Source organism: Pogoniulus pusillus, chromosome 6, assembly GCF_015220805.1.
Source record: "Pogoniulus pusillus isolate bPogPus1 chromosome 6, bPogPus1.pri, whole genome shotgun sequence".
Taxonomy (NCBI): Eukaryota; Metazoa; Chordata; class Aves; order Piciformes; family Lybiidae; genus Pogoniulus; species Pogoniulus pusillus.
The window spans coordinates 1,982,049-2,005,780 of record NC_087269.1 but is presented as its reverse complement, the minus strand read 5'-3'; the positions used below and the strand labels follow the sequence as shown (position 1 = coordinate 2,005,780).

Here is a 23,732-nt window from a genome sequence, read left to right as displayed (position 1 = left end):
CCACCCCCCTTTCACCCTGGTTTGGAAAAGAGAGGCCCTTGTTTCACCCTGGGGAGAGATCCCATGTGGGATTGGGGAGGCAGAGCTGCTGTTGTTCTTTCTCTCCGGGTCGAAGGGGCTGGATGTGTCGGGAATGCAAATCCAGAAGTGATGGGGTGGCTGCTCTGCCAGGAGGGTTGGCTGCAGTTGTGGTTTCCAGAGCTTTCTTTGGCAGAGCCCACCACTGCCAGGGCTGGGGTGGAAGTGGTGGAGAGCAAAGGTGGGGTTTGTTGTGACAAAAAGTGTGGGCACAGCCTTTCTCCTCCTCCTCCTCCTCCCTGTACCTGTGTGGTTACCAAGGTGCTTATGCCTTTGAAGGGTTGATTTTTCTCCCCTCAGGCAGGTAGAGAATTCATGCAGATCCCAAGTGAAGCTGGGGTTTGACTCCTCTGTCCCACCATGCCCACGGCAGAGCTGGCAATCATCATCTTTCCTGTGTCCTCGGGTGGGCAGTGGCTCAAACAGGGAAGATTTGGGGGTGGGTTTGGCTGCAGTTGTGTGTCCTTTCAGGCTCTTAGTGGGGATGAGAGCTATGCTGTGTGCTCAGGTGCATCCAGGCGTGGTGCTGCTGGTTGGTTGAGACGTGAGGGCACGGCCAGGGATTTTCAAGGTCTCTGTTTTGCATGGATGGAGGGTGTGGGGTTGTGGGGAGGGGAGGGGGGTGAAAAGGCTCTGGCAGAAGTGACACAGCCCTTCACAGCAGGCCAAAACAGATTGATTTTTGACTCAGCTTTTTTTTCCCTGGTGGTCATCTTCCAAGGTCTGGAGCTCAGTGACAGCAGAGGGTTGGACTAGATGATCTCCAGAGGTCACATCCAACCCCTGCTATTCTTTGATTCTCTAATTCTATAGCAGGAAGCTGTCTAGAACTGGACAGCTATTGTGTTGCTCTCCTCCACTGGTGTAAAGGGCAATTAGACTTAATCTATTTGCATATTGAAATGCAGATTACTCAGCCTCCCATCATCCCACCCTGTGCCATCCCTCCTGTCTGCTCCAGCAGATTCCTACAGGCTGGCTTGTGTGTGTGTGTGTGTCCCCAAGCAAAAGGGTTGGGTCAGCAGGTCGAGGGAGGGGATTCTCCCACTCTGCTCTGCTCTGCTGAGACCTCACCTGGAGTGCTGCATCCAGCTCTGGAGCCCCTGGGACAAGAGGGCTGTGGAGATGCTGGAGAGTGTCCAGAGCAGGGCCAGGAGGATGCTGAGAGGCTGCAGCAGCTCTGCTGTGAGCACAGCCTGAAAGAGTTGGGGCTGTGCAGGCTGGAGCAGAGGAGGCTCCCAGGGGACCTTCTTGTGGCCTGCCAGGATCTGAAGGGGGCTCCAAAAAAGCTGGGGAGGGACTTTTGAGGCTGTGAGGGAGTGACAGAAGTGGGGGGAATGGAACAAAGGTGGAGGTGAGAGTGAGGCTGGAGGTGAGGAGGAAGTTGTTGAGCAGGAGAGTGGTGAGAGGCTGGACTGGGTTGCCCAGGGAGGTGGTTGAGGCCCCATGGCTGGAGGTGTTTCAGGCCAGGCTGGCTGAGGCTGTGTGCAGCCTGCTCTAGGGTAGAGTGTCCCTGGGTATGGCAGGGAGGTTGGCACTGGCTGCTCCTTGTGCTCCCTTCTAACCCTGACTGGTTCTATGATTCTATGAACTCAAATGTTGAACCCTGGAACCTGAAGGTTTCAGCCCTCCTTGTGTTGCTGCTCATCCTTCAGGCCACTCTCAGGGGCTTCCTTTTTCCCCTTGGGTCCTTCTCTGCTCTCCTACTTCCATGTTTTTTTTCCTTGAGGCATACTGGAGGAGAAGTGTTTGCTCTGATGTTCAGCCCTGGAACACAAGCACCTCTTCATTAATGCATGAGTGATGCTGTGGCTAATTGTGCTCATTTTCTGTTCAAATCAGGCATCTTCTAAGTGTTGTTTATTGTTTGGGTTCCTTCTAAAAGACAAAATCTCCAACTCCTCCTTGCTATGAAGAACCTCCCTGCTGCAGGGAGTCCCTGCTGGGTGGGTTTCAAACAAGAATGAAGACTCCACAGTCTATTTGAGGACCCTTTTGGGCCACCCATCAAGCCAAATTACCTCCTGGTGATCTTTTTGTTAGAGAGGAGCAAGGATGGCTGAGATGGGGATTGTTCTCCATGGCCTTTGGTGGACTTGTGTGTGGATGAAGCATAGAATCAAGCAGGTTGGAAGAGAGCTCCAAGCTCAGCCAGTCCAACCTAGCACCCAGCCCTATCCAGTCAACTAGACCATGGCATTGAGTGCCTCATCCAGGCTTTTGAAGGTCCCCCAGCAGCAGAGAGCAGGGGGAAGATTTCCTTACAGCCCTCTGCTGCCGCTGCAGATCAGCGTAATGTGATGCTCTGAGGCTGAGGAACAGTTCCTTGGTGAAGCCAAAGAGGCACCAGTAATGATTTATTAAACTCATTCTGTCCCCCTGAGGTGAGGGAACAGAGCATGGCACAGAGCAAGCAACCAGCCCAAGGTCATCAGGGAAGTCCATGCTAAAAGCCTCTCTACTCAGGGCTGCTCTCAAGCCAGTCACTGCCTAGCCTATGTTGGGCAATACCAAGCATCAGCACAGGCTGGGCAGTGCCTGGCTTGAGAGCAGCCCTGAGGAGAGAGACTTGGGGGTGCTGGTGGAGGAGAAGCTCAGCCTGAGCTATCAGTGTGCTCCTGCAGCCCAGAGAGTACCAGAGCCTGGGCTGCAGCAGGAGAAGTGAGGGCAGCAGGGAGAGGGAAGTGATCTTGTCCCTCTGCTGTGCTCTGCTTAGACCCCACCTGGAGTACTGCATCCAGTTCTGGAGCCCCTATTATGAGAGGGGTCTGGAGGTGCTGGGAAGTGTCCAGAGAAGGGCCATGAGAATGATCAGAGGGCTGGAGCTGCTCTGCTGTGAAGAGAGAGTTGGGGCTGTTCAGTCTGGAGAGGAGAAGGCTCCAAGGTGACCTTCTTGTGGCCTTGCAGTACCTGAAGGGGGCTACAAGAAAGCTGGGGAGGGACTTTTTAGGATATCAGGCAGTGATAGGGCTGGGGTAGTGGAGCAAAACTAGAATTGGGTAGATTCAGACTGGATGTTAGGAAGAAGTTCTCCAGTATGAGGGTGCTGAGACCCTGGAAGAGGTTGCTCAGGGAGGTGCTTGAGGCCCCATCCCTGGAGGTCTTTAAAGCCAGTTTGGATGTGACTCTGAGCTGGGGAGGGACTTCTTAGGATGTGAAGCAGTGCTAGGACTGAGGGGAGTGGAGCAAAACAAGAAGTGAGGAGATGCAGGTTGGATGTTAGGAAGAAGCTCTTCAGCATAAGGGTGGTGAGAGCCTGGCACAGGTTGCCCAGGGAGGTGGTGGAAGCCTCATCCCTGGAGGTGTTTAAGGCCAGGCTGGATGTGACTCTGAGCAACTTGATCTAGCATAAGGTGTCCCTGCCTGTGGCAGGGAGTTGGAGCTGGATGATCCTTGGGGTCCTTTCCAACCCTCACTGATTCTATGAACAGGAGGAATTCCCTTTCCTAGCTTCTTGATACCCAGGCAAAGCAACGCTGCAGAAGCTGTGCACTTGTGACCTCCTCCCAAGTCTTCCTGGACCTTCAGAGCAGAGGTGAAGGCCATGGGGGATGGAGGCTACTCCCAGAGCAAGACATGGATGATTTGTTTGCATTAGCATTTGAACCCAGCTGCCTCCAGCCAGGCCAGAACAGCTCTGACAGAGCTTTGCATGCCTGCAAGAGACTTCCTGCACCCAGAGATCCTACAGGATGCATTGAGACTTACTTATGTTATGTTTTGATGATCTCTCCATTATTCATCTTTGGATCATTCCTCTTCATCTTTATTTATAGGCACTTGTTAAATATTTTGAATCTGGGATTTGGTTCTGCACTTAATGCCCCAATAAGTTGTCCCTGCAGGCAGGTTGGACAAGGTGACCTTCAGGGGTCTATTCCAACCCAATGCATGCTGTGATTCTGTGGTTCAAGGGACACAGTGGGAGGAGATGCTGCTTCCTGATGGTTTGCACAAGGTTAAGTGACTTCCAGGAGCAGATCTGCTTTGAAGGTGATCAACTCATGCATGCTGGGCATGAGTTTTAACAAGGCAAACTGCAGGGTTCTGCACTTTGGCCACAACAACCCCAAGCAGTGCCACAGGCTGGGGATAGAGTGGCTGGAGAGCAGCCAGGCAGAGAGGGAGCTGGGGATACTGGTTGGCAGCAGCTGGGCATGAGCCAGCAGTGTGCCCAGGTGGCCAAGAAGGCAAATGGCATCCTGGGCTGGATCAGGAATAATGTAGCCAGCAGGACAAGGGAGGTTCTTGTGCCCCTGTGCTCAGCACTGCTCAGGCCACCCCTGGAGTGCTGCATCCAGCTGTGGGCTCCTGAATTGCAGAGAGCTGCTGAGGTGCTGGAAGGTGTTGAGAGCAGGGCAGCAAGGCTGGGGAGGGGCCTGGAGCAGAGCCCTGTGAGGAGAGGCTGAGGGAGCTGGGGGGGTGCAGCCTGCAGCAGAGGAGGCTCAGGGCAGAGCTGATTGCTGCCTGCAGCTGCCTGCAGGGAGGCTGTAGCCAGGTGGGGTTGGGCTCTGCTGCCAGGCAAGCAGCAACAGAAGAAGGGGCCAGAGTCTGAAGCTGTGGCAGGGCAGGTCTAGGCTGGATGTGAGGAGGAAGTTGTTGTTAGAGAGAGTGATTGGCATTGGAATGGGCTGCCCAGGGAGGTGGTGGAGTCTCCATCCCTGGAGGTGTTTAAGAGGAGGCTGGAGAAGGCACTTGGTGCCCTGGTTTGGTTAATCAGAAGGGTTAGGTGCTAGGCTGGACTGAATGAGCTTTGAGATCTTTTCCAACCTGCTTAATTCTGTGGTTCTGTGATCTGCTTGCCCATTAGTGCTCTGTGACTGTTCCTCTTTGGCTGTGCCTTGAAACTGAGGCAGAGGTGCTGAGTGACCTACCTGAACCCACACAGTGCATTGGCACTTGGGCTGGGGCCAGGGAGTAGCTCCAGAACATCATCCTCCAGTTGTTCTTCTGGAGTTGAGGTGCTGGAAGCCACCACTGTGACCTGGGCTGCAGCAGCAGCAGTGTGGGCAGCAGGGCCAGGGAGGGGATTCTGCCCCTCTGCTCTGCTCTGCTGAGAGCCCACCTGGAGTGCTGCATCCAGCTCTGGAGCCCCTGGGACAAGAGGGCTGTGGAGATGCTGGAGAGTGTCCAGAGCAGGGCCAGGAGGATGCTGAGAGGCTGCAGCAGCTCTGCTGTGAGCACAGCCTGAAAGAGTTGGGGCTGTGCAGGCTGGAGCAGAGGAGGCTCCCAGGGGACCTTCTGGTGGCCTGCCAGGATCTGAAGGGGGCTCCAAAAAAGCTGGGGAGGGACTTTTGAGGCTGTGAGGGAGTGTCAGGAGTGGGGGGACTGGAGCAAAGGTGGAGGTGGGGAGAGTGAGGCTGGAGGTGGGGAGAGTGAGGCTGGAGGTGAGGAGGAAGTTGTTGAGCAGGAGAGTGGTGAGAGGCTGGAATGGGTTGCCCAGGGAGGTGGCTGAGGCCCCATGGCTGGAGGTGTTTGAGGCCAGGCTGGCTGAGGCTGTGTGCAGCCTGCTCTAGGGTAGGGTGTCCCTGGGCATGGCAGGGGGTTGGGACTGGCTGCTCCTTGTGCTCCCTGCCAACCCTGCCTGATTCTGTGATTCTATGATCCTTGTGGTCCTTTCCAACCCTGCCTGATTCTATGACTTTATTTCACCCCTCTGCAGGGGGTCAGATGAGTAGTAAGATGAGGATTTCCCCCCTCCTCCTCCTCCCAAAAGCAACACTTTGAATCCTTGATTTTGACTGTTTCACCCAAAAGATATTTTTTAGTATTACCAAAACCAAATGAATTTTGGTGGCTTTTTCCCCCCCCCTGACCAATTTCCCTTCCCAGCAGAGGGAAGGAAGCATGGGAAAGGCTTCAATGGGCAATTTTGGGCTGCCTCTGGTATTAATGAAATGCCTGTTGCTAATGTTCTGTCATTCATCTCAAGCCCTGGAGGTACTCAAGATGTGGAGCAGATGAGAATGTGTAGTAGCTCTGAAGATGAATGAGTCAGTGCTGGAGACTCACTCTCTTGTTTTTGTGAGATGCAGAGGAGAGGGAAGTCCTTCAGTACAGAGGAGTGCTGAAGCAAGCTCTGTGAGGGCAATATTCTGAGTGCTGCCTTCACTTTTGGGGTACCTCACTCCAGGAAGGACATTGAGGGGCTGGAGCAGGTCCAGAGAATGGCAAGGAAGTTGGTAAAGGGTCTGGAGGACAGGTCTGGGGAGGAGCAGCTGAGGGAGCTGATGGTGTTCAGCTTGGAGAAGAGAAAGCTGAAGGGAAACCTCAATGTAGAGCTCCCTGAGAGCCAAGTCATAAGTGAGAGGATTACTTCAGCAGGAGAGTGGTGAGAGGCTGGAATGGGCTGCCCAGGGAGGTGGCTGAGGCTCCATCCCTGGAGGTGTTTAAGGCCAGGCTGGATGGGGCTGTGTGCAGCCTGCTCTAGGGTAGGGTGTCCCTGGGCATGGCAGGGGGGTTGGAACTGGCTGATCCTTGTGCTCCCTTCCAACCCTGACTGATTCTGTGATCTTAAAGGTCTTTTGCAGCCCATATTATTCTATGGTTGTCTACTCCATCATTATAGTGATGGAAATCCTAGAATCATAGAACCAAGCAGGATGGAAGAGAGCTCCAAGCTCAGCCAGCCCAACCTAGCACCCAGCCCTGCCCAACCAACCAGACCATGGCACTAAGTGCCCCAGCCAGGCTTGGCTGCAACACCTCCAGCCACGGCCACTCCACCACTTCCCTGGGCAGCCCATTCCAGTGCCAATCACTCTCTCTGCCAGGAACTTCCTCCTCACATCCAGCCCAGACCTGCCCTGCCACAGCTTCAGACTCTGGCCCCTTCTGCTCTTGCTGCTTGCCTGGCAGCAGAGCCCAACCCCACCTGGCTACAGCCTCCCTGCAGGCAGCTGCAGGCAGCAATCAGCTCTGCCCTGAGCCTCCTCTGCTGCAGGCTGCACACCCCCAGCTCCCTCAGCCTCTCCTCACAGGGCTCTGCTCCAGCTCCCTCCCCAGCCTTGCTGCCCTTCTCTCAACACCTTCCAGCACCTCAACAGCTCTCTGCAATGGAGGAACCCAGAGCTGGACACAGCTGGACTCCAGGGGTGGCCTGAGCCATGCTGAGCACAGGGGCAGAAGAGCCTCTCTTGTCCTGCTGGTGATGAATCTCAGGCCTAGAGCTCAGAACTGGAAGTTTTCATCCCATTCTGCACATGGCAGCCAAGGTCAATCCCTTCCTTCTTCTGCAGTCTCCTGATCCACCTCTTCATTCCTGCTGCCTACATCGTTGTGTCATTAGGACGCCTCACCAGTGTTGCCCTACTTCTTTTTCTGCCAAAGCCAACTGGAAAAGATGTTAAACACTGCTAACCTCCTCCCAGGCTGCAGCTCAGCCTCCCCACACTCCTAGCATACTCATTCCCCTTGCCCAGTTTCCCCCTCTGCTGATGTTCCTCTTCTCTGCCTTAATTAAGGATTTCCCACGTGGCCCCACCAGCAAATCCTCTGCTGAAACCAGAGAGATTTGCATCTTGCTTTTGTCTGCTAAGTCAGTTTAGTGGATCAAAGGATGTCTCAAACAAGCCTCCTTCTGCCCTCCCAGTCACTGCTGTGTCTGTTTAGAGCACCAGCTTCTCCTGGGTGCAGAGGCAGACTCCACTTTCACTTGGTGGCTTCCAGCTATAGCTCAAAGACAAGCAGTAAAAAAAAGGGAGAGGAGAAATAAAGAGCAGAGGACAGGGATCAGCTCATTTAAACAGCAGAACTTTCCTTGTCTGTGCTATTTCTCCTCCCTGGAAGTGTTCAAGGCTAGGATGGATGAGGCCTTGAGCAGCTGAGTCTAGTTGAGAGGTGTCCCTTGGACAGTTGGAGTAGATGAGCTCTGAGGTCCTTTCCAACCTGAGCCATTCTCTGATACAGAGCTTTGCTTTTCCTGTCCCCTACCACCTGAACAAGGCTTCACTGTCACGTTGCTTCTGCACCCTGTCCAACATCAGCCTTGTCTTCCTTTGCTCTTAGCTGAAGGTGTCCATAACACTGATGCTGATAGCTTCAAATCACAGAGTGGTCTGGGTTGGAAAGGACCTCCAAAAGCCATCCAGGCTACCAAGCTTGCCATGCTGGAGCAACAGCATGGATCATCTCCTGCTAGCATGGAATCAACCAGGTTGGAAGGGACCTCCAAAAGCCATCCAGGCTACCAAGCTTGCCATGCTGGAGCAACAGCATGGATCATCTCCTGCTAGCATGGAATCAACCAGGTTGGAAGGGACCTCCAAAAGCCATCCAGGCTATCAAGCTTGCCATGCTGGAGCAACAGCATGGATCATCTTCTGCTAGCATGGAATAAACCAGGTTGGAAGGGACTTCCAAAAGCCATCCAGGCTATCAAGCTTGCCATGCTGGGGCAACAGCATGGATCATCTTCTGCTAGCATGGAATCAGAATCAACCAGGTTGGAAAGGACCTCCAAAAGCCATCTAGGATATCAAGCTTGCCATGCTGGAGCAACAGCATGGATCATCTTCTGCTAGCATGGAATCAGAATCAACCAGGTTGGAAGGGACCTCCAAAAGCCATCCAGGCTATCAAGCTTGCCATGCTGGAGCAACAGCATGGATTATCTCCTGTTAGCATAGACTCAGAATCAACCAGGTTGGAAGGGACCTCCAAAAGCCATCCAGGCTACCAAGCTTGCCATGCTGGAGCAACAGCATGGATCATCTTCTGCTAGCATGGAATAAACCAGGTTGGAAGGGACCTCCAAGATCATCCAGTCCAACCTATGCCCAGCCAGGGGGGGCAAAGGCAGTTTTAGTCCAGTTTTATAGGGTGGAAGTTGAATTCACCTTGATTTAGAGCTCAGCATACTGGATGCAGCCTTCTCATGGCCTGTCTGTTGTTTCTTATGTTCATGTGTATAGAGAACTGTAGGATGGGTTGGGTTGGAAGGGACCTTTAAAGGTCATCTACTCCAAACCCCCTGCAGTCATCAAGGACATCTGCAGCTAGAACAGGTTGCTCAGAGCCCCACACAACCTGACCTGGAATGGTTGCAGGGAAGGATCATAGAATCAACCTGCTTGGAAGAGAGCTCCAGGCTCAGCCAGCCCAACCCAGCACCCAGCCCTGCCCAACCAACCAGACCATGGCACTAAGTGCCCCAGCCAGGCTTGGCTGCAACACCTCCAGCCACAGCCACTCCACCACCTCCCTGGGCAGCCCATTCCAGTGCCAATCACTCTCTCTGCCAACAACTTCCTAACAACATCCAGCCCAGACCTGCCCTGCCACAGCTTCAGACTCTGGCCCCTTCTGCTCTTGCTGCTTGCCTGGCAGCAGAGCCCAACCCCACCTGGCTACAGCCTCCCTGCAGGCAGCTGCAGGCAGCAATCAGCTCTGCCCTGAGCCTCCTCTGCTGCAGGCTGCACACCCCCAGCTCCCTGTATCTATCCACACAGACACACAGGGACAAACCAAGCTGCTCACCACACTCCTGCTGCAGCATCCAACTCCTCCCCAAGCCCAGCACTGCAGGTGTTGCAGAGCAAGCACAGTTTTGCTTTCTATTAATAACTCCTTTTGCTCAAGCAGTGCCTTCACCTGAAGGGACCCTGCAGAGCTTTGCAAACGTGGTGTGAGCATGAAGAGACTGCTCTGAGCCTGTGAGATCTGCTCCTGAGGCCACAGAGCAGAGGATCACAGAATGGCAGAGGTTGGAAGGGACTGGCAGAGCTCATCTGGTCTGACCCTCCTGCAAAGCAGCATCACCCAGGGCAGGTCACACAGGAACACAGACAGAAAACTCTCTAGAGAAGGAGACTCCACAACCTTCCTAGGCAGCCTGTGCCAGTGCTCTGGCAGCCTCACAGTAAAGAAGCTTCTCCTCGTGTTGAGGTTGAGCTTCCTGAGATCCATTTTCTGTCCATTTCTCCTCATCCTATCAGAGGACACCACTGAAAAGAGCCTGGCACCTCCTTCTTGACAAGTCAAGAGAGATGCTGAGGCACCTGGGATGAGACTGAACAAGGCCAAGGGCAGGTTCTGCACTTTGGCCACAACAACCCCAAGCAGCACTGCAGGCTGGGGCCAGAGTGGCTGAGAGCAGGCAGGCAGAGAGGGCCCTGGGGGTGGTGGGAGAGAGGAGCTGAAGCTGAGGCAGCAGTGCCCAGGTGGACAGCAGAGCCAATGGCATCCTGGGCTGGATCAGGAATAATGTAGCCAGCAGGACAAGGGAGGTTCTTGTGCCCCTGTGCTCAGCACTGCTCAGGCCACCCCTGGAGTGCTGTGTCCAGCTGTGGGCTCCTGAATTGCAGAGAGCTGCTGAGGTGCTGGAAGGTGTTGAGAGAAGGCCATGAGGATGAGCAGAGGGATGGAGCTGCTCTGCTGTGAGGACAGGCTGAGGGAGTTGGGTCTGTTCAGTCTGGAGAGAAGGCTCTGAGGTCACCTTCTTGTGGCCTTGCAGTATCTGCAGGGGCTACAGGAAAGCTGGGGAGGGACTTTTTAGGCTGTCAGGGAGTGATAGGACTGGGGAGGATGGAACAAAGCTGGAAGTGGATAGATTCAGATTGGATGTTAGAGAAGAAGTTCTTCAGCGTGAGGGTGGTGAGAGCCTGGCACAGGTTGCCCAGGGAGGTGGTGGAAAACTCATCCCTGGAGGTGTTTAAGGACAGGCTGGATGGGGCTGTGTGCAGCCTGCTCTAGGGTAGGGGGTCCCTGCCCATGGCAGGGGCGTTGGAACTGGCTGATCCCTGTGGTCCCTTCCAACCCTGCCTGATTCTGTCATTCAATGAAATCAATTCTATGACCCAGGCTGCTGTGAGCCATGGGCTGGCTCCTGGCAGCTCCACATCCATCCACAGCACTCCTGCTGCCTGCAGTCAGCTTTCTCCTGCATGGCAACGTCCTCCCCATGTCAATTAGCTCTTGCACGGTGTTTATCTGCTCAGCTTTACAGGTGCTGGCTTGGAAAGCAGCCAGAGCTCTCTCACTGAAGTACTTTGCAAGGTCAGTGATGCTCTGCTGCTGCTTCTTGGCTGCTGCTTTTCTTCTCTGGTTCCTTAGAAGGGTTGGAGGCTGTGCAGGTGCTTTGCTGCTTCTCCAGCTCAGGGTGGGAGTGAACAGTGAAGGTGCTTAAAGAAACCAATGTCTTTCTGGAGAGGAGCTAGGTATTAACTGCAAAGAGCAAGGATGGTGTCAAGTGGAGGGGGCCAAGCTCTTCTGGGGGCAAGAAGCCAAGGAGCAATGGATGCAGAGTGGAAGAGAGAAGGTTTCATCTGCACAGGAGGAGGAGAAAGTTGTTTGGTGTGAGGGTGGCAGAGGCCTGGAGCAGGCTGCCCAGAGAGGTTGTGGAGTCTCCTTCTCTGGAGCCTTTCCAAGCCCACCTGGATGCATTCCTGTGTGGGCTGTCCTAGGGGATGCTGCTTTGGCAGGGAGGTTCCACCCACGTGAGGAGGAAGTTGTTGAGCAGGAGAGTGGTGAGAGGCTGGAATGAGTTGCTCAGGGAGGTGGTTGAGGCCCCATCCCTGGAGGTGTTTAAGGCCAGGCTGGATGAAGTTGGGGGCAGCCTGCTCTAGAGTAGGGTGTCCCTGGGCATGGCAGAGGGGTTGGAAGTGGATGATCCTTGTGGTTCCTTCCAATCTTGACTGATTCTATGAGTCTATGATTCTATGATGCACCCTGGCTGGGTTTGCATGGGGGTGTTGCAAGCTGGCTGGGTTTGCATGGGGCTGATGCACCCTTACTGGGCTTGCTTGGGGGTGATGTATCCTGGCTGGATGGCAGCCTCCCACCAGGTACTCCAAACATCCAGGAGATGAACACAGCAAGTCCGTCCCAGCCAGAGCTCATCTTGGTGTCAGCCAGTAGCTATGGCAACCTGCAGGGAGGATTCCCAGAGAGGGATGTGCTGGCCAGGACTCTGGTGGAGAGAGGACACAGGGAAAACCACATGTTCCCTCCCAGGAACTGGGATGCCTTTTAGCAGCATCATTGTGCAGGAAGCAAAGGAGATACTGAACTGAGAAGCTGTGGGGTAAAAGCCTCATGGTGTGATTTCTGAGATCACATAGAAGAGGTCATTTCATCCACTTGTAGCAACTCCAGAAGGCAGCCAGCCTGCAGAGGAGGTGCAAAGCTCCAGTGCTTGAGCCTGCCCCAGAGCAGGGGCTGGACTTGAGTTTTGAGGTTGTCCCTAGCCCCACTTGCCACAATTCTGCTTCCAGAGCTCCCTTCCAGCCACAACCATCCCCTGATGCTCCAGAGCTCCCTTCCAACCACAACCATCCCCTGATGCTCCAGAGCTCCCTTCCAGCCACAACCATCCCCTGATGCTCCAGAGCTCCCTTCCAGCCACAACCATCCCCTGATGCTCCAGAGCTCCCTTCCAGCCACAACCATCCCCTGATGCTCCAGAGCTCCCTTCCAACCACAACCATCCCCTGATGCTCCAGAGCTCCCTTCCAGCCACAACCATCCCCTGATGCTCCAGAGCTCCCTTCCAACCACAACCATCCCCTGATGCTCCAGAGCTCCCTTCCAGCCACAACCATCCCCTGATGCTCCAGAGCTCCCTTCCAACCACAACCATCCCCTGATGCTCCAGAGCTCCCTTCCAACAACAACCATGCTCTGATTCTATGACACAAGAGCAGGCTCTGAGCAGATACCACAAGGATCAATGGGAAAGGCTTCATCATCCAGGGCAGGATGGAGATTGAATGCAACAGAGCAGAGGGGAGCCACAAATGGCCCAGTTTAACTGCTTCAGCTTAGCTCTGAGCAGAGGCAAACCCAACATGACAGCTTCAGGGCAAGCATTTTCCCCAGCCTCCTTTGGTCAGATGATGTTTCCCCTCCTGGTTGGGAACAGTAATGATTTATTTAATTATCTGGGGGTAATGCAATATTTAATTGTTACTCAGTATAAGCTTCTCATGAAGTGTTGCAAGGGATGAGTTAGTTATGGGAAGGGAAGGAGGTTTCTGGTTTGTTTGAGCCTTGCAGCTCTGTCAGTTGTAATAAAGATCAGGAGAAGATCTGGAGATCAATGAAGATCTGGAGAAGAGGAGGCTCCCAAGTGGCCTTCTTGTGGCCTTTCAGCACCTGAAAGCTTTTGTAGCTCTGTGCTGGACTCTCTCAAACAGTTCCCTCAGCTCCTTTTGGAACTGAGGGGCCCAGGACTGGACACAATCTTTCAGATTGGCCTCACCAGGCAGGAGAACCTCTCTGGACCTACTGCTCACAGCCCTTCCAATCCACCTCAGGATGCCATTGGCCTTCTTGGCCAGCAGAGCACATTGCTGGCTCATGCTCAATCTCCCACCCACCAGGACTGTCCTTTTCCCCTTCACTGCTCTCCAGCAGTTCAGTTCTTTCCCAGGTGCAAGACACTGCCCTTGCCTTTGTTAAACCTCATTCAGTTCTCCCTGCCCAGCTCTGCTGCCTGCTTGAGTCCCACTGAATGGCAGCAGCACAACTCTCCACCCATAGAATCAAGCAGGTTGGCAGAGAGCTCCAAGCTCAGCCAGCCCAACCTAGCACCCAGCCCTGCCCAACCAACCAGACCATGGCACTAAGTGCCCCAGCCAGGCTTGGCTGCAACACCTCCAGCCACAGCCACTCCACCACCTCCCTGGGCAGCCCATTCCAGTGCCAATCACTCTCTCTGCCAGCAACTTCCTAACAACATCCAGCCTAGACCTGCCCTGGCACAGCTTCAGACTCTGGCCCCTTCTGCTCTTGCTGCTTGCCTGGCAGCAGAGCCCAACCCCACCTGGCTACAGCCTCCCTGCAGGCAGCTGCAGGCAGCAATCAGCTCTGCCCTGAGCCTCCTCTGCTGCAGGCTGCACACCCCCAGCTCCCTCAGCCTCTCCTCACAGGGCTCTGCTCCAGACCCCTCCCCAGCCTTGCTGCCCTTCTCTCAACACCTTCCAGCACCTCAGCAGCTCTCTGCAATGGAGGAGCCCACAGCTGGACACAGCTGGACTCCAGGGGTGGCCTGAGCAGTGCTGAGCACAGGGGCACAAGAACCTCCTTGTCCTGCTGCCCACACTGCTCCTGAGCCAGCCCAGGATGCCATTGGCTCTGCTGCCCACCTGGGCACTGTTGCCTCAGCTTCAGCTCCTCTCTGCCAGCACCCCCAGGGCCCTCTCTGCCTGCCTGCTCTCAGCCACTCTGGCCCCAGCCTGTATCCCTGCAGAGCATCTTCTATTATCCATGCTTTGGATTCCTGACATCTTCTTCTCAGAGGGAGAGGAAGGAGAACTCAAACCCACATCCCTTTACACATCACCTTGAGGTGGCAGCCCCACTGCACACACATTTGTGCCATCCCACTGATGGGTGCAGAGATTCTCTTTGCTTGTGCCAGAGCTACTCCAGCAGAAATCCCTTGAATCCATTAGCTGGGGAGGGGGAGCAGATCCAACAGGATGAATATTTCACACCACATGTTTCTGCAGCTGCACTTCCACTCTGTCCCCAGCGTGGCACACAAGCAGGGGAAGTCAGGCATAGGGAGATGTGCTGCACATGATGTATGGACTCTGACAATGGGATAATGGAAAAGAGGAGATGGATGAATGCAGATTAACCTACATTTGGCTCCCATCACCTGCTTCTGCCATGCTGCTGTCTGTGCACATGTATTTGAGCTTGGAGTAGAAGGTCTCTAAGGTCCCTTCTGACTTAGAATCAGAGAATGGTTTAGGTTGGAAGAGACCTCAAAGCTCAGCCAGTTCCTAACCCCTGCCATGGGCAGGGACACCTCCTGCTAGAACAGGTCACTCAAAGTCTCATCCAACCTGGCCTTGAACACCTCCAGGGAGGTTGTGGAGCACAGAATCACAGAACAGTTGGGCTTGGAAGGGATTTCTGGAGCTCTTCTAGTCCATGCCCCCCTGCCAGAGCAACTCTGCTTAGGTCATTCACCCACTGAATGCTTCTTCAGTTGAAATTAAGACCTCCTGAGTCTTTTTTTGCCCTGACAGAACCATAAACGAGCTGGGTGTGACCTAAGTAGATGAAAGAAGGGAGCTGAGGCTTGAGCAAGGATCTTAAGGGAAAGGATTACTGAGCTAAGGAAATGCAATGAAAGGATTTTCCCTCCCTCCTCGTGACCCTTAATGCTGTTTTTATTTCAGGGGCTGTGAGGTCTTGAAGTGAATTTGCTTTTGTGCTGTGGGTATTAAGGCAGAGAAGTCCTGCTCCACAGTTTGCACCACACATCCAGAACGAGTGGGGAGGAAAGAAGGGGAGATTAGAGTGGGAGTTGGTCTGGGTGCTGTGGGAAAGGTCAAGAGGTTAAACTGGGCTGAGCAGACAGGCAAAGAGGGGGACACAGTGGAAGAGTCATAGAATGAATCAGAGAATCATAGAATCATGGAATCATAGAATGGGCTGGGTTGGAAAAGACCTTCGAGATCATTGAGACCCACCTAAAGGACACATTCCTTAGCTGAAAGAGTGCTCAGGGACTGGGATCAGGCTGCACATTCCTTAGCTGAAAGAGTGCTCAAGGATTGGGATCAGGCTGCACATTCCTTAGCTGAAAGAGTGCTCAGGGATTGGGATCAGGCTGCACATTCCTTAGCTGAGAGAGTGATCAGGGACTGGGATCAGGCTGCACATTCCTTAGCTGAAAGAGTGCTCAGGGATTGGGATCAGGCTGCACATTCCTTAGCTGAAAGAGTGCTCAGGGATTGGGATCAGGCTGCACATTCCTTAGCTGAAAGAGTGCTCAGGGATTGGGATCAGGCTGCACATTCCTTAGCTGAAAGAGTGCTCAGGGATTGGGATCAGGCTGCACATTCCTTAGCTGAAAGAGTGCTCAGGGACTGAGATCAGGCTGCACATTCCTTAGCTGAGAGAGTGCTCAGGGATTGGGATCAGGCTGCACATTCCTTAGCTGAGAGAGTGCTCAGGGACTGGGATCAGGCTGCACATTCCTTAGCTGAGAGAGTGCTCAGGGATTGGGATCAGGCTGCACATTCCTTAGCTGAGAGAGTGCTCAGGGATTGGGATCAGGCTGCACATTCCTTAGCTGAGAGAGTGCTCAGGGATTGGGATCAGGCTGCACATTCCTTAGCTGAAAGAGTGCTCAGGGATTGGGATCAGGCTGCACATTCCTTAGCTGAAAGAGTGCTCAGGGATTGGGATCAGGCTGCACATTCCTTAGCTGAGAGAGTGCTCAGGGATTGGGATCAGGCTGCACATTCCTTAGCTGAAAGAGTGCTCAGGGATTGGGATCAGGCTGCACATTCCTTGGCTGAGAGAGTGCTCAGGGATTGGGATCAGGCTGCACATTCCTTAGCTGAAAGAGTGCTCAGGGATTGGGATCAGGCTGCCCAAGGAGGGGATGGAATCTCCATCCCTAGAGGTGCTGGAAAAACCTTTGGCCATGGCACTCAGGGATGTGCTTTAGTGACCATGGCAGTGTTAGATCCATGGTTGGACTTGGGTGATCTTGGAGATCTTTTCCAACAGAAATGCTTCCATGGTTCTGTGCCTCTGCCCCACCTCTGTGAGCCTGAGAAACCATCAGCAGCTTTTCTGCACCACTAACCATGGGGAGGGCTCCTGGACTCCATCTCCCCAACAACTGCATGAGTCCCACGGTGCTGAACTGGTAAATACTGAGACCATCAAAGCTGTCTCAGGGGAGTCTGGGAAAGAGACAGCAGAAGGCACTGGAGCAGATGGCTGAGTTGTGAGATCTCCTCCTAATGAGGGAAACAAGGAGTGATGTGAGTGAAAGCAGCAATTACAGGGCACTGCTGGTACCAGGCTGTCTGCCTGAGAGCCACCACGAAAGGAAACCAGGCTAAGGAGCACTGGCAGAGAGCTTCAGATGGGAAGTGGGCAGCAAGTAGGCTCTGGAAGGAGGATGCTTTGTAATTAACTGGATGCTCTCAAGGGCTTCTCTGGTGTTTGCACAGGGGGGAGAGCCTCCAGAGTGACACACAGACCAAATGGGCTGTGGTTTTACAGCCTCCTGTTGGAAAAGGGGAGAGGAAAAAGGGTCTGGGGGTGCTAATTGATGGGAGGCTGAGCATGAGCCAGCAATGTGCTCTGGTAGCCAGGAAGGCCAATGCCATTCTGGGGTGCATTAGAAGGGCTGTGGCTGGTAGGTTGAGAGAGGTTCTCCTAGCTCTCTGCTTTGCCCTGGTGGGGATGCATCTGGAGTACTGTGGCCAGTTCTGGGACCCTCAGGTCAAGAGGGAGATGGAACTGCTTGAGAGAGCCCAGCACAGAGCCACAAAGATGATAAAGAGTGGAACATCTCTGCTAGGAGGAGAGCCTGAGGGAGCTGGGGCTGTGCTGCTGGGAGAGGAGGAGACTGAGAGGTGACCTCATTCCTACTGATGAAGCTGTGCAGGCTGAGTGCCCAGAGGCTGCAGCCAGGCTCTGCTGGGTGATGCCCAGTGCCAGCCCAAGGGGCACTGGGGGGAAGTTGAGGCATAGGAAGTTCCATGGAAGCACGAGGAGGGTTTTTTCCCCTGTGAGGGTGCCAGAAGCCTGGAACAGGCTGCCCAGGGGGGCTGTGGAGTCTCCCTCTCTGGAGATACTGCAGACCTGCCTGGATGTGTTCCTGTGTGATCTGCTGTAGGTGATGCTGCTGAGGCAGGGGGCTTGGACTGGAGGGGCTTTGGAGGTCCCTTCCAATCCCTGACATTCTGTGACTCTATAGTTTTACTTTGTTGGCTAGACCAGGATCAAAGTGGATGTCTTTGGAGCCTAAGCCTGTGAGTGCTTTGCTTTCTGAGATATTTGAGCTTGGAGGCTCTGAGCTGCTGGAGAGCATTTAGGAGAGATCTGCTTCTTCAACACTCAGGCTTCAGTGGTCTGTCAGAAAATCAGAGGCCATCCTGGTTGCTTGGCCTTTGCTTTCTCTATTCTGTAGGCATCTGGGAGATATACTCACTGCTGTGAGCAGCAGTTGAGGCTTTGACCTTGCATCTCTATCAGCTTTGCAGGTCTGGTCCTGTTCAATATCTTTATTGATGATCTGGAGCAGGGGATTGAGTCCAGCAGCAGTGAGTTTGCAGATGACACCAAGCTAGGAGCAGTGTGGAGCTGTTGGAGGGTAGCAGAGCCCTGCAGAGGGACCTGGCCAGGCTGCATGGGTGGGCAGGGGCCAAGGGGATGAGAGTGAACAACAACCCCAAGCAGCACTAGAGGCTGGGGCCAGAGTGGCTGAGAGCAGGCAGGCAGAGAGGGCCCTGGGGGTGCTGGTCCCTTCCAACCCTCTGTGATACTCAGATACAGGCATAGAGCAGCTGCTCCAGCCAGGAGCAAATAGTAGGGCCCCAAATGCAGTGGTGAAACAACAGCTGCTCTTTGAGCTTCACCATCTTCCCCCCTCACAGAAGCACAGAAACATGCAGGCTGGCAAAGCCCCTCAGGATCACCAAGTCCAATCCAGAACCCTGCTCTACAAGAGTCACTTTAAACCATAGCCCTCAGCACCACATCCAAACCACCCTTAAGCACATCCAGGGTTGGGGACTCCACCACCTCCCTGGGCAGCTCATTCCAGTGCCTGACCACTCTCTCCAGGAAAAAACTTCTTCCTAATGTCCAGTCTGAACCTACTCAGCCTCAGCTTGTGGCCATGAACCTTAACCTCCTGGACTGCTGGATCCATTTCTGCTCCCATGCCAGGAGGAGCACTCACCCTGTCTTGCAGCCTACAAATGAAGTCCAAGTGCAAGACTCATTTGGAGGTGTGTTACAAGCACAGAGAGGAGGGATGCAAGGAGTCCCTGGAGGGAGCAGAGAAATGCAGCTGGTGGAGTAACAGTGCTGTGGCCATAAACCTTAACCTCCTGTACTGCTGGATCCATTTCTGCTCCCATGCCAGGAGGAGCACTCACCCTGTCATGCAGCCTAGACATGAAATCCAAGAGCAGGACTCATTTGGAGGTGTGTTACAAGCACAGAGAGGAGGGATGCAAGGAGTCCCTGGAGGGAGCAGAGAAATGCAGCTGGTGGAGTAACACTGCTGTGGCAGAAGAGCTGTTTGATTTCAGTCCTGCCCTTCCTCAGGGAGAGAACCATGCAAAATTTGGGTGATAACTGAGGAAATTCAGCTAAAATCTTACCTGCCCTTCCCACCATCACCCTGGCTCCATCTCTTGCCTCAAGGGCAGACCTTGCAGTTCCTATGCAGCTGAACTGCAGCAGCACTAAAGCATCTCCAGGTTGGAGAAGAGCCAGGATCATTGCTGGTTCATGGTCAGGAGGTCTTTTATGCTTGCATTTAACTACCTCCACCTCACCTCTGCCCCAGCTGTGTGCCTCTGAGCTGCTTGGCCTTCTGCAGAGCTCATCCTAACCCTCAGCCATGTGTTTGTGGTGTTTCAGACGTGGCTGCATGTGCAATAGTTCTGCCTCCTTGGAAGGCTGTGCTGCATGGCCCTCAGGCAGTGCAGTACCTCTGATTTGTGAGCTGCTGACTCCAGCAGCTTTCCTAGATGGATCACAGCAAGCTTCTGCCCTGCCAAATGCCTGACTTCATTCTGTGCAGTGCCTTAGTCGCTCACACCCTGCTTCAACCAGCGCTGGGGTGGCCTTGTTGAAGGCTCAGCACTTTCCTCCTCTTCTGTGCCAGTGCTGTGCTTAGAGTTGTACAATCGTTTTGGTTGGACTTAAAGATCATGTCCAGTCATTAACCAGACAGTGCCAGGTCCCTACTAAACCATAGAATTCATTGAATCACAGAATCAAGCAGGTTGGCAGAGAGCTCCAAGCTCATGCAGCCCAACCTAGCACCCAGCCCTGCCCAACCAACCAGACCATGGCACTAAGTGCCCCAGCCAGGCTTGGCTGCAACACCTCCAGCCACAGCCACTCCACCACCTCCCTGGGCAGCCCATTCCAGTGCCAATCACTCTCCTTTCATCATCCTCACAGCCTCCCTTGGACACTCTTCAGTACTCAGGACTGGTCAGGCCACACCTTGAGTGATGTGTCCAGCTCAGGGCCACTCAATTCCAGAGAGATGTTGAGGTGCTGGAAGTTGTGGAGAGAAGGGCAGTGAAGCTGGTGAGGGACCTGGAGCAGAGCCCTGTGAGGAGAGGCTGAGGGAGCTGGGGGGGTGCAGCCTGCAGCAGAGGAGGCTCAGGGCAGAGCTGATTGCTGCCTGCAGCTGCCTGCAGGGAGGCTGTAGCCAGGTGGGGTTGGGCTCTGCTGCCAGGCAAGCAGCAAGAGCAGAAGGGGCCAGAGTCTGAAGCTGTGCCAGGGCAGGTCTAGGCTGGATGTGAGGAGGAAGTTGTTGGCAGAGAGAGTGATTGGCATTGGAATGGGCTGCCCAGGGAGGTGGTGGAGTGGCTGTGGCTGGAGGTGTTGCAGCCAAGCCTGGCTGGGGCACTTAGTGCCATGGTCTGGTTGGTTGGGCAGGGCTGGGTGCTAGGTTGGACTGGCTGAGCTTGGAGCTCTCTTCCTACCTGTCTGCTTCTATGATTCTGTGATTCTATGATTCTGTGATTCTATGATTCTATGATTCTGTGATTCTATGATTCTGTGATTCTATGATTCTATGATTCTATGATATCTCTCTCTGCTTTGGACTGGGGAGCCCAGGACTGGACACAACAGCTTGGTGCTTTAGTGGCATTGTTAATGCACTGCTTTGTCCTGTCCTACCACTTGTTCCTTGGGACAACTTGCTGTGCCCCAAGCAGGGATGCCCACAGATGTCCTTCCCCATCCTACTCACACTTGCTCCATTGTGCACTGTCCAAGTCTCCAGGCCCTGCTTTACTGTGTCACATTGTTGAAGTCTATGTAGACAGTTGGGTATTGGCTCTCTCAAACTGACTTGCTCTGTGTGTGTTTGTGTGTCCATGGCCTAGAGGTTGATTATTAATGTCTGGGACAAAATAATCATAGGCACCAGGAGCTTCATTATACCATTGACAGCCTCCCCTGGAGCTTGACAGTAAATGATTGTCTACAAGATAAAGCTGTCATTAAGCATCCATGCAGGAGCTGGAGCCAGGGCAGTTGATGAAGCAGGCACCAAGGGAGGAGATCACAGAAACACAGAATGGTAGGAGTTGGAAGGGACCACCAGAGATCAGCCACTCCAACCTCACTGCCTAGGATCCCCTAGGGCAGGTCACACAGGGATGCATCCAGGAGGGTTTGGAAACTCTCCAGAGATGGAGACTCCACAACCTCTCTGGGCAGCCTGCTCCAGGGCTCTGTCACCCTCACTAAAGAAGCATCTCCTCATGTTGAGGTGGAACTTTCTGTGTTCCAGCTTGTGCCTGTTGCTTCTTGTCCTGTCACTGGACACCACCAAAAGAGCCTGGCACCTTCATCCTCACACCCAGCCCTTGGATAATGGAAGGGCAGTCCACACAGGAGTGCATCCAGGTGGGCTTGGAAAGCCTCCAGAGAAGGAGACTCCACAGCCTCTCTGGGCAGCCTGCTCCAGGCCTCTGCCACCCTCACACCAAACAACTTTCTCCTCCTCCTGTGCAGATGAAACCTTCTCTCTTCCACTCTGCATCCATTGCTCCTTGGCTTCTTGCTGTGCACCCCCCAAAACAGCTTGGCCCCCTCCACTTGACACCCACCCCTCAGCTAGGGAGAGACACTGAGCAGAGCTCCTCTCAGCCTTCTCTCCTGCAGCCTAAGCAGCCCCAGGGCTCTCAGGCTCTCTGCACAGGGCAGATGCTCAAGTCCCCCACTCCCCCCCGTGCCTCTCTGCTGGACTCTCTGCAGCAGGTCTCTGTCCCTCCTGCCCTGGGGAGCCCCAAACTGGCCACAGCATTGCAGCTGTGCTCTCAGCAGGGCAGAGCAGAGCAGAGGGGGAGCAGAACCTCCCCAGCCCTGCTGGCCACACTTCTCTTTCCGAACTCCAGGAAACCACTGACTCTCTTGGCCACCCTTCCTTGTGCAGGTCGAGGCAATCCTAGGCACAAATCCAGCCTGGGCAGTGCCTGGCTGGAGAGCAGCCCTGAGCAGAGGGACTTGGGGGTGCTGCTGGAGGAGAAGCTCAGCAGGAGCCAGCAGTGTGCACTTGCAGCCCAGAGAGCCAAGCAGAGCCTGGGCTGCAGCAGCAGCAGTGTGGCCAGCAGGGCCAGGGAGGGGATTCTGCCCCTCTGCTCTGCTCTGCTGAGAGCCCACCTGGAGTCCTGCATCCAGTTCTGGAGCCCCTGGGACAAGAGGGCTGTGGAGATGCTGGAGAGTGTCCAGAGCAGGGCCAGGAGGATGCTCAGAGGCTGCAGCAGCTCTGCTGTGAGCACAGCCTGAAAGAGTTGGGGCTGTGCAGGCTGGAGCAGAGGAGGCTCCCAGGGGACCTTTTTGTGGCCTGCCAGCATCTGAAGGGGGCTCCAAAAAAGCTGGGGAGGGACTTTAGAGGCTGTGAGGGAGTGTCAGGAGTGGGGAGACTGGAGCAAAGGTGGAGGTGGGGAGAGTGAGGCTGGAGGTGAGGAGGAAGTTGTTGAGCAGGAGAGTGGTGAGAGGCTGGCAGGGGTTGCCCAGGGAGGTGGTTGAGGCCCCATGGCTGGAGGTGTTTGAGGCCAGGCTGGCTGAGGCTGTGTGCAGCCTGCTCTAGGGTAGGGTGTCCCTGCCCATGGCAGGGGGGTTGGAATTAGATGATCCTTGTGGTGCCTTCCAACCCTGAGTGATGCTATGAGTCTGTGATTTTCACTCTGGGTTGAGCCACACTTTTCCAGATGAAGCTCCTGTGCAGGACTCCACCATGAAGTTGTGATCTTCTCTTTTCCCACCATTCATCACCTCTAATGGGCACATCAGGAGGAGGGAATTGGGCTGCAGCCAGCAGGATATTTGGACATCCTGTGTTGATCCTGAGCAAGCAGAACCCCTCTTTAAAGTCCTCAAAGGAGGTGAAATCTTTGAAGTCCTTAAACCTGCCTCCATCTCCTTCTCCTTCCCCTCCTTGGCTTCGCTCTGCCTGGAGCAGATGAAGACAATCAGTGCCTGCATGAGTGCTGCTGAGCACTTCCAGCCATGGCTTCATGCCCAGAGCTTGGAGTTCACATCAACCTCGTGGCTCCTGGCTGGGATGGAGGCAGATGTTGAGGTCACCTTCACCTGCAACCACCTTTGGCCATCTTCAGCCAAGGGGAAAAATGCAATTAAAATGAAATAAGCAGGGTGGATGATGCCTCAAGCAAGAGCAATGTGGATCCAGTGCTCTAATGAGAGGTGTCCCTGCCTGTGCCAGGGGCTTGGAACTAGGTGATCTTTGAGGTCCCTTCCAACCTAAATCATTCTATGATTCTATGACTCTAGATGTGGAGAGCAACCATTTGTGTCATGACTCCAGATGAGGCCACATCCTCCCCAGGCTGCTGTCGTCTTGTAGGGTCCTGCAGGATTATTCTGCCCCTGTGCTCAGCACTGCTCATGCCACCCCTGGAGTCCAGCTGTGTCCAGTTGTGGGCTCCTGAATTGCAGAGAGCTGCTGAGGTGCTGGAAGGTGTTGAGAGAAGGGCAGCAAGGCTGGGGAGGGGCCTGGAGCAGAGCCCTGTGAGGAGAGGCTGAGGGAGCTGGGGGTGTGCAGCCTGCAGCAGAGGAGGCTGAGGGCAGAGCTGATTGCTGCCTGCAGCTGCCTGCAGGGAGGCTGTAGCCAGGTGGGGTTGGGCTCTGCTGCCAGGCAAGCAGCAAGAGCAGAAGGGGCCAGAGTC

General features: G+C 54.4%; 1 protein-coding gene across 1 annotated transcript in view; it reads left to right on the top strand.

Annotated features, from left to right (window-relative positions):
• MAP6 (microtubule associated protein 6) overlaps positions 1-23,732 on the top strand; it is a 47,119-nt gene that overhangs the window by 1,547 nt on the left and 21,840 nt on the right. The window lies entirely within an intron of this gene.